General features: G+C 55.9%; 1 protein-coding gene across 1 annotated transcript in view; it reads left to right on the forward strand.

The window, feature by feature from the left end:
* LOC119366212 (wall-associated receptor kinase 5-like) overlaps positions 1–6,967 on the forward strand; it is a 10,544-nt gene extending 3,577 nt beyond the window's left edge. The window contains exon 4 of the mRNA XM_037631902.1: positions 4,864–6,967. The gene's annotated coding sequence lies outside the window, so the exon portion shown is untranslated. The remainder of the gene's footprint in view (positions 1–4,863) is intronic.
* The last annotated feature ends 1,794 nt before the right edge of the window (positions 6,968–8,761 follow it).

The following is an 8,761-nucleotide window of genomic DNA, read 5'->3' on the forward strand; positions in this document are numbered from 1 at the left end:
CACAGGGAGCCGAGAAAAACGCCTCTCCGCCCTCCCCCGCCGCGCGAATCCGGCTGCCAAGCAATGAGCTCAGCCGCGCGGCGCCTCCATCCCCTGTTTCTCCGGCACCCACTGTTGCTAGCGGCGCTCCCAGTCCGCCCCGCTCCTATAAGGAGGCTCTCCTTTCCCCGGCTTCCTCACCTCCTTCCCGTCGGCGCATCCTCGCTTTCCTCCCTTCCCCCATCAAGAAGCTGTGCCACAAGTGCTACTCGTCGCACCACCTCGTCTGCGACTGCCGGGACCCCGTCCGCTGCCGTGACTGTGGTCGCTCCGGCCACGTTAGCTCGCAATGTGAGTTCGCTCCCCTCGTCCTCCTTCCGTCTTCCCCTTCCTCGCCCCCTCCTGTCTCTCCCCCGATTGCCTGCTCGACCCCTCCGGACTCACCCGCCCGCCCGTCCCCTTGCAGGTTGTCCGATGCGCTCCGCCGTTCGCCGCCCCGCTCCCGCTCCTCCTCTCCTGCCCGCACTCCTCCTCGCGAGCATTGGATGACGCGGTACTACCGGGGGGTGGAGGCCGAGCGCACCCAGCCCTTCTTCTCGCGCCCGCCGACTCCGTTCCCCCGCGGCGCCCCTCCCTCCTGCGGCTCTTGCTCCGGCGGCTCTGCGGCGGCGCCGTCGGGTAGTGCCGACCGCCCCCCCTCGTCCAATGGCTCCCAGCGCGCCCGGGCCGGCGCCAACCCCCATCGCCCGGAGTACGCGGAGTGCTTCATGCCGCTGGTGGTGGACATGTCGCGCTCCCGCCGCTTCGCCTAAGCGCTGATCGACCCGCCGTCCCCCAGCCCGGCTGACCTCCTTCGTCGTGCCCTCGAGCAGCGCGCCGGCAACCCGAGGGTCGGCCTTGCTGCCTCGCACTACGGCGCGATGATGGTCGTGTTTGCCTCTGAGCAAGCTCGCGAGCACGCCATGAGGGGGTTCTTCCCGCTCCCCTACGACGGCCATGTCATCATGCTCGAGCGGCCGGAGAACGGGGAGAACCGGTTCGGCTGGGAGTACACTTGCTTCGTGCAGCTCTCCGCCACCGGCTTCCCGCTCGAGCACTGGGATGAGGGCGGCATCCGCAACGCCTTTCGCTCCATCGGGAACGTTTGCTGCATCGACCCTCTCTGCCTCAACGACCTTGACTTCTCGGCCGTCCGCTTGGTGATCCGCCTCGAGCACGAGAACGACGTCCCCCTTGCTCTCCATCTCCGCAACTTCGACGGCGACCTCTCCACCGACGTGACCCTCCGTATGGTCCGGACCTGGACCATGGAGGAGGACGGCTCCTCCGCCTCCTCCGTCCACTTCGAGCCTTCCGGCGGGTCTCCTCCACCCTCCCCGCGCGTGCGCCGCCCCTCGGCCATGGACGACATCGACACCGAGAGCCTGCGCAGGTTCGGGGCGCTCTCCCTCAGGGCGCAGCCGGACGCCCCTCCGCCTCCCCCTGCCCCCCGCGACGGGCAGGACAGCGCGGCCGTGGCCCGCCTCCGGTGGGAGATCGGTCGCCGCCTCTCGAGGTTCCTCTCGGAGCCTTTCCCCACGCGCTGGAACTCCCTCTTCCCCCCGGCTACACCTCTCATCATCGAGGGGGAGGATGGGCCGGAGGCTTCGCTCTCCTCCACCGTGGTCTCCGAGGCGTCCTCCGAGGGCGGCTCCACGGCGCTGGTGCCCTCCCCTCTCCTCGTGCCCTCCGACCTCCTCAACGACGACCACGAGCATGCTGCCCGCAAGCGCCGTGGCCTGCGCAAACGCGCCGTCGACTCCGGGTTCACCGACGGGCGCCGCAGCTTGCGTCTCGCCGGGAAGGAGCCCGCTGCCTACGTCAAGATGCTGGACTGCGCCAAGGCGGTCAAGGCGGCTCGCTTCGACGTCTCCAAGGGGTCCTCTCGCCTTCGTAACGCCATCCGTGCGGCCGGCATAGATGCTGAGGATGGCGCGGTCGATCCTATCCCGCTTCGCAAGCTTCAGGCGATGGGCTCCCCCTGCGGCGTCGATCCAGAGGCCCTGGCAGCTGGGGCCCGCGCTGAGGTGGCCGCCCGTGCCCCATGATCTGCATGCATGCAGCTAGGCCCTCGGCCCGTTCCCTCCCTCCCTCTCCCCCTTTTAGATGCGGCTCCTTGATTCTATACTCCCGTCCGTGGGCCCCAGTGTGGGGTTGCCGGAGTATCTTATCCTTTTTTACTTCTTCTTTTCCCCCCGTGGGGTATGTAATGGCCTTAGGCCCGTGTGTGTCTCTAATCAAGCCTGCTTTATTTTATTCGTTGTCTGCCGTGTGGTGTTTGTCTGTTCCTTATGATTAGCCCTTTCTCTCTCTGTACCTGGAACGTACGTGGGCTTGGGGATGCTAGTAAATGCCGCGATGTTCGCGCGGATATCGAGGCCATGCAGCCTGCTCTCATCGCGCTCCAGGAAACGAAACTTGCCTCTCCTTCTCCGCAAAAAACTAGCTCTTTCCTTCCTCCGTCTCTTCGCTCCTTCTCTCTAATTGACTCTGTCGGCGCCTCCGGCGGCATCTGCACTGCCTGTAACGACCGAGTCTTCTCGCTCACCCAAGATTTCTCCACTGCCCGTGTGCTCTCTGTTGACCTTCGCCACAGTCATGACAACACTCTCATCCGTGTTACGAACGTGTACGCGCCTTGCGACCATGCCTCTAAGGCCGAGTTCCTTTCCGAAAATAATGGCCATGCGCCCGGCGACGCAGTCCCGTGGGCGATTCTTGGTGACTTCAACCTCACTCGCTCCACAACCGACCGCAACAACGGCAACTTCAGCCGTTCGGAGGCAAGCCTTTTCAACGATTTCATCAACGATCTCTCGCTCATCGACCTCCCTCTCCGTGATCGTCTTTATACTTGGTCCAACCGACAGTCCTCTCCTGTCCTCGTTCGTCTCGATCGAGTGCTTGTTAGTGTCTCCTGGGACGCTAAGTACCCCACTTCCACCCTCTCCTCCTTCGCTCGTGCTACGAGTGACCACGTCCCCCTCCTCGCGACTATCTCCTCCTCCGCCCCTAAAACCCTCATTTTTCGATACGAGAAGTCTTGGGCTTTTCACGCCTCTTTCCGTTCCGCAGTCGTTGCTGCGTGGGCTTCCGCCGGCCGCGCCGACCAAACTGCCCGCCTGGTTGCTCGCCTTCGCCAGGTCCGGCTTGCCTGTAAACGCTGGACTCGGAGGACTGCTCCGGTGGCCCAACGGGAACAAGATTGTAGGGTTCTCATCGGTGTCCTCGACCGCCTTGAGGAGAGTCGGCCCCTCTCCCCCACGGAGAATCTTCTTCGTTCTCTTACTACCGACGCGCTCCATGTCTCTGTAAAAGAGCGTGTCCTTTACTGGAAATTGCGTGCCAAAGTCCGTTACGCCATCGCTGGTGACGAGAACACCGGCTTCTTCCACGCTTCCGCATCCTCCCGGTTCCGGAAAAACTGCATCCCTGTTCTCTCTGTCGATGGAGTTGACCTCTTCTCGCATGAGTCCAAAGCTTGTGCTCTCCGGGCCTACTACAAAGATCTTCTGGGTACGACCTCCCCGTGTACTTGGAACTTCTCCCTATCGGACCTCTACGGCAACTCTGCCACCCTCCCTAATGACCTCTCGAACCCCTTCACGTCCGAGGAAATCCGGCAGGCGTTCCTGGACATGAATCGTCTCTCAAGCCCCGGCCCAGACGGGTTCGGCCCCTCCTTCTATGTCTCCTTCTGGGCCACTATCGCGACAGACGTTGAGGCGGTCTTCCATGACTTCTACTCCGGGTCTCTCGACCTCTCTCGCATTAACCGTGCCTTCCTGGTCCTCCTCCCCAAGTTTGAGGCGGCTCGTTCCCCCCAAGACTTTCGCCCCATTTCCCTTCAAAATTGCATCATGAAGGCGATCACCAAGGCCTTGTGCACTCGGCTGCAACGTTACATTCACTCTCTCGTCGATCCTGACCAAACCGGCTTTCTTCCTGGTCGGCGTATTTCAGAAAACATTGTTTACGCGGCCGACCTCCTTCGTGCCTGCCACGTCCGGAAAGCCCCCACGATTGTGTTCAAAATCGACTTTCGGAAGGCTTTCGACTCGGTTAACTGGTCCAGCCTCCTTTCCGTTCTCTCAGCCCGTGGATTCAACTCCCGGTGGTGCGGTTGGATCCGAGACATTCTTTCTACAGGACACACCGCCGTCCTTCTCAACAGTATCCCTGGGGACTGGATCCTTTGCCGCAATGGCCTCCGTCAAGGGGACGCGCTTTCGCCATACCTTTTTATTCTTGTCGCCGATGTCCTCCAGTGTCTCATTCGCTCGGCTTCCTCGGATGGGAGGCTTGCTCACCCGATTGACCCCTCGCTCCCCTGCCCTGTGCTCCAATACACCGACGACACCCTTATCCTCTGCCGTGCGGACCCCTAGTCGGCGGCGACTCTCAAAACCATCCTTGACTCTTTCGCCCTTGCTACCGGCCTGGCCATCAACTTCCACAAGTCTGGGTTTATTCCCATGCACTGCCCCGATGATCTGTCAGCCGCCATGGCTACTACCCTCGGCTGTCCCATCTCCTCCTTCCCTCAACCCTACCTGGGTCTCCCCCTCTCCCCCTGGAAACTTCCCATCTCCGCTTACGACCCTCTTATCCGCTCCTTTGACCGTTACCTCTCTGGTTGGCGTGCCCTCCTCCTGTCGTCAGGGGGCAGGATGGTCCTTTGTAATGCCGTTCTCAACAACCTCCCCACCTACTTCATGTGCTTGTACTTGCTTCCCTCTGGTGTGATTGAGTTGATTGATCGTAGGCGTCGTGCCTTTTTTTGGACAGGCAAGGATACTTGCTCCGGTGTGCGTTGTCTAATTGCTTGGGATAAAGTGTGTGCAGATGTGCAGGAAGGCGGCTTCGGGATCCGGGATCTCCGTCGGCAGAACATGTGTCTGCTCCTCAACTTCGTCCACAAGCTTCATCAACCCGACTGTCCGCCGTGGAAACGGTGGTTTCTCAGCACCACCAGGAGAGATGTTGGCGACCCCTGCTCGGCTCCTTCTTTCCTTGGGGCCATCATTCTCAGCGGCCTCCCGACGTACAGGTCTATCACCCGCGTGGATCTCCGCGACGGGCGCGCCACCTCGTTCTGGCACGACCGTTGGCGGCCCGGCCGCGCCCTCTGCTTTGAGTACGCGGCATTGTACTCTCACTCGACGCGCCCGAACGCCTCGGTGGCAGCAGTGTCCGCCGACGGTCTGCACCTCCAGAGGCGCCTCTCCTCCGTTGCCGCTTCCCAGCTTGCGGCTGTGCAGGCGATCATCAGTGACCTTGGGCTTGTGGACGCTCCGGATGGTCGACTCATGGCCTGGGGGGAGGACGTGGAGTTCAGCTCGCGCGCCGCGTTCAGGGTCATGTCCCCCCACGGGGTGCTCTGCCAGTCTTCCATCAACATCTGGAGTTCGCGTCTCCCGCGGAAGATCAAGATCTTCGCGTGCCTTCTGGTCCGGGACCGCCTTAGTACCCGGAAGAACCTGCATGCGAAGAGTTGCACCCCCTCTAGCACGTGCGCCTCCTGCCCCAACGAGGAGTCCACTTCTCACATCTTCGCCGCCTGCGGTCGTGCGGTTTCGACCTGGACTCGCCTCGGTCTGGGCCCTTTCCCCTCGGTGGATGCGATCCTCGCCTCTCCCTCGCCGCCCGCCGACGTGGCTGCGTTGTGGAAAGATGGGCTCTACGTGCTTCTCTGGCAGATCTGGAAGGCCAGGAACAACGCCACCTTCAACAACATACGCTGCACCGCCTGTGATATCCTCTTGAGGACGGCCGACGACCTCCTGATTTGGAGCAGGCGCTATGACGCTCCGTCTCGGGATCGACTTCTGGCCATCCGACTTTTCTTTCTCTCAGTCCTCTAGACTGCCTCATGGCGGGTTTCTCTTTTTTTCGCTTCTTATCATGTTGTTTTTTATCTTTTCGATGAAAAACACTGTATGACTGCCAGGTCCTTCGAGTAATATAACAACCGGTGGGGCACAATGCCCCCCCATCATTCTCGAAAAAAAATAAACTAGTTGCAATAAAGAAGCCGATTAATGGTACCGTGCGAGAGAATGAACAATTTGCAAATGAAGTCATCATCCAATCTCAAGTCATCCACAAGAACATTATTAGGCTCATTGGTTGTTGCCCTGAATTTGAAGCCCCCCTCCTCGTCTATGAGTTTATCTCCCAAGGTAGCCTCCATAACATTCTTCACAACAATAATAACAAGGTGCCTCTCAACTTGGATGCACGTTTAAGAATTGCTGCACATTCAGCGGATGGTCTAGCTTATATGCACTCACAAGCAAACACTAGAATTCTACACGATGATGTCAAACCAGCAAATATACTCTTGGATGAGAACTTTGCACCCAAAATTTCAGACTTTGGCATATCTAGGTTGCTTGCAACAGACAAACAACACACTACGTCAATCATCGGCGACGTGAATTACATGGATCCAATATATCTACAAGAAGGCCTACTCACCGAAAAAAATGATGTCTACAGTTTCGGAGTTGTGATGCTGGAGCTTATTAGCAGGAGGAAGGCCATATATTCCGAAAATAACAGCTTGGTAAAGTGTTTCCTTGAAGCCCATAAGGAACAGAAGAAACCGACGGAGTTTTTTGACAAGGACATTGCAATTGCGGAGGATTTAGAGCTTCTTGATAGTCTGGCAGGTATTGCCGTGCAATGCCTTAGCCTTGATGTAGATCAAAGATACACGATGATGGAGGTAGCTGAGCAGCTACACAAACTGAGTCGATCTCGTAAGGTGTAAGATGTTTGTCACTAAGCTACATTTGACAAAAGCCTTCTTTGTTTCCGTGTAAAAAATGCAACTGTGTTTCTATGGTGGCTGAATGCAAGCAGGATGCATTTGTAATTATGTTTCTATGGTTTTGTAACGATATGTCACAGCACTACATTTTTACCAAATATGTAACCATGTGAAACTATTGGGTCCAAACAACATTTTATTTATAAATAGATTGCAAGAAATAGATCCAAACTTTTCACACGGGTCTTCTTTACAAACTTGTGGTCCAGCGGTGTTTTTCTGTGGATATTAAACGTGGTCAGCACTTGTCTAATCAAGAGATGCTATCTTGTACTAACAGAAGAGTTCAAGGGCAGTAGCTTGATGTGCAGACTTGGGTCGTCGGTCTTCGCACATGCAGCAACATGTGCTGCACCAGTCGTCTTCCTCGAAGATACTAATGAACTTTGACTTGACTTGGCCTCGTCGATGTTGATGGCTTTTACAAAATGATTAAATTTTTGCCGACATGAAGACCTTGAGAACGGTCTTTGCGCGCTTTCATCATCGTTTTCCGTTGCCGTTGCGCTAGCTATCGTTCTGCTCCCCATGCAAGTTAAATAAAACGCCGGTACGTCCATTGAATTTGCAAAGCTTGTCTTCTTTGACTGCAATCAATTTGGCCAGTGGTCATATATAATGATGCAGTCCTTTGGCATTATATCATACATCCGTAGCAAGTTTGTTAGAAGGGATAGAGAGGGATTGATGGAATCGATGTTTATTTTTTGAGTCTTGTGGGCATATATATAAGAGTACATGATTTTTTTTGGAGCACAAGACAAGCCAGAATACTTTCTAGTCTATCCTATGTTAGTGACGCATACGATAAGACTGGAGAAGAATCCGAAGGGAAGCTGGGGGACATCCCCCGCCCCCCACCACACACACGCACACAGTCGTAACGGTCGATGGACCACAGAAGTTGTGGCTGGAGTGAGAACCGACGAGATTGCTCAAGCAAGGCGGTAGCCACTTATCCCAATGTCGATGTAGCTGAGACCATAGGGTGGTGTAACTGTGGTCGAGATAACCGTGGAAGAACGCCATGGTCGATATCGAGTCGGGGTAGTCGGTGTCGAGGAAGTCGCTGTGGAGCAGCGAGTGCAAGGGGGCGTCGAGTTAGTTATAGGCGCAGTGGTGTCGAAATAGTGGTGCGCCAGGAAGAAGACATTGTTGACGAGCCGTCGCCCTGGTTTTGCCAAACCCGAAGATACATCATGGATGAAGACACCCATCACGCATAGGGGATGCGTAGACGGATGAAGTCGATGCTCATGATGTGCCGCTCCAGGCTTGCCAGTCCTGGGAACACATCGGGGATAAAGGCACACATCGGTGTTCCGACCACCGAGCATGCATAGACGGGGACTTGCACGAGTTGTACGGAATCTCGGAGGAGTCAGAGGGCCAGTAAAGGACTCGACGATGGTTGGGGCAACAATCGGCATTGGGGCTGATGTCGCCAATGGTGACAGGAGTAGACGAAGTGGTCAGGGAAGATGCTAGCGGTGCTGGCGATGAGCTGGTGCTGGACGAAGACCAAGGGGAAGTTGATACGTCTCCATCGTATCTATGATTTGCGGTCACAGAAAGGGCTAGCGACATATCATGCTATCATATTGCATCATGATGGTTTTGAAAAATTGTTTACATTTGAGATATGTTATTATTGCTCTTTAGTTGATTATGCCATTGATATGAGTAAATATAAATTCTAAGTGTTATCATTTGCATGTTTAATTTATTATCTTTGCTGAAAAGTTGGGTGCTATTTAAACTTATAAAAGAATACAAGAACAAAAGGGTTCGTAAATTTTTTTATTTATCACTTTTAGTTTTTCAACTGAATTGCTTGAGGATAAACAATGAGTTAAGCTTTGAGGAGTTGATACGTCTCCATCGTATCTACTTTTTAGAACACTTTTG

This window comes from Triticum dicoccoides, chromosome 2B (genome assembly GCF_002162155.2).
Source record: "Triticum dicoccoides isolate Atlit2015 ecotype Zavitan chromosome 2B, WEW_v2.0, whole genome shotgun sequence".
Lineage (NCBI taxonomy): Eukaryota > Viridiplantae > Streptophyta > Magnoliopsida > Poales > Poaceae > Triticum > Triticum dicoccoides.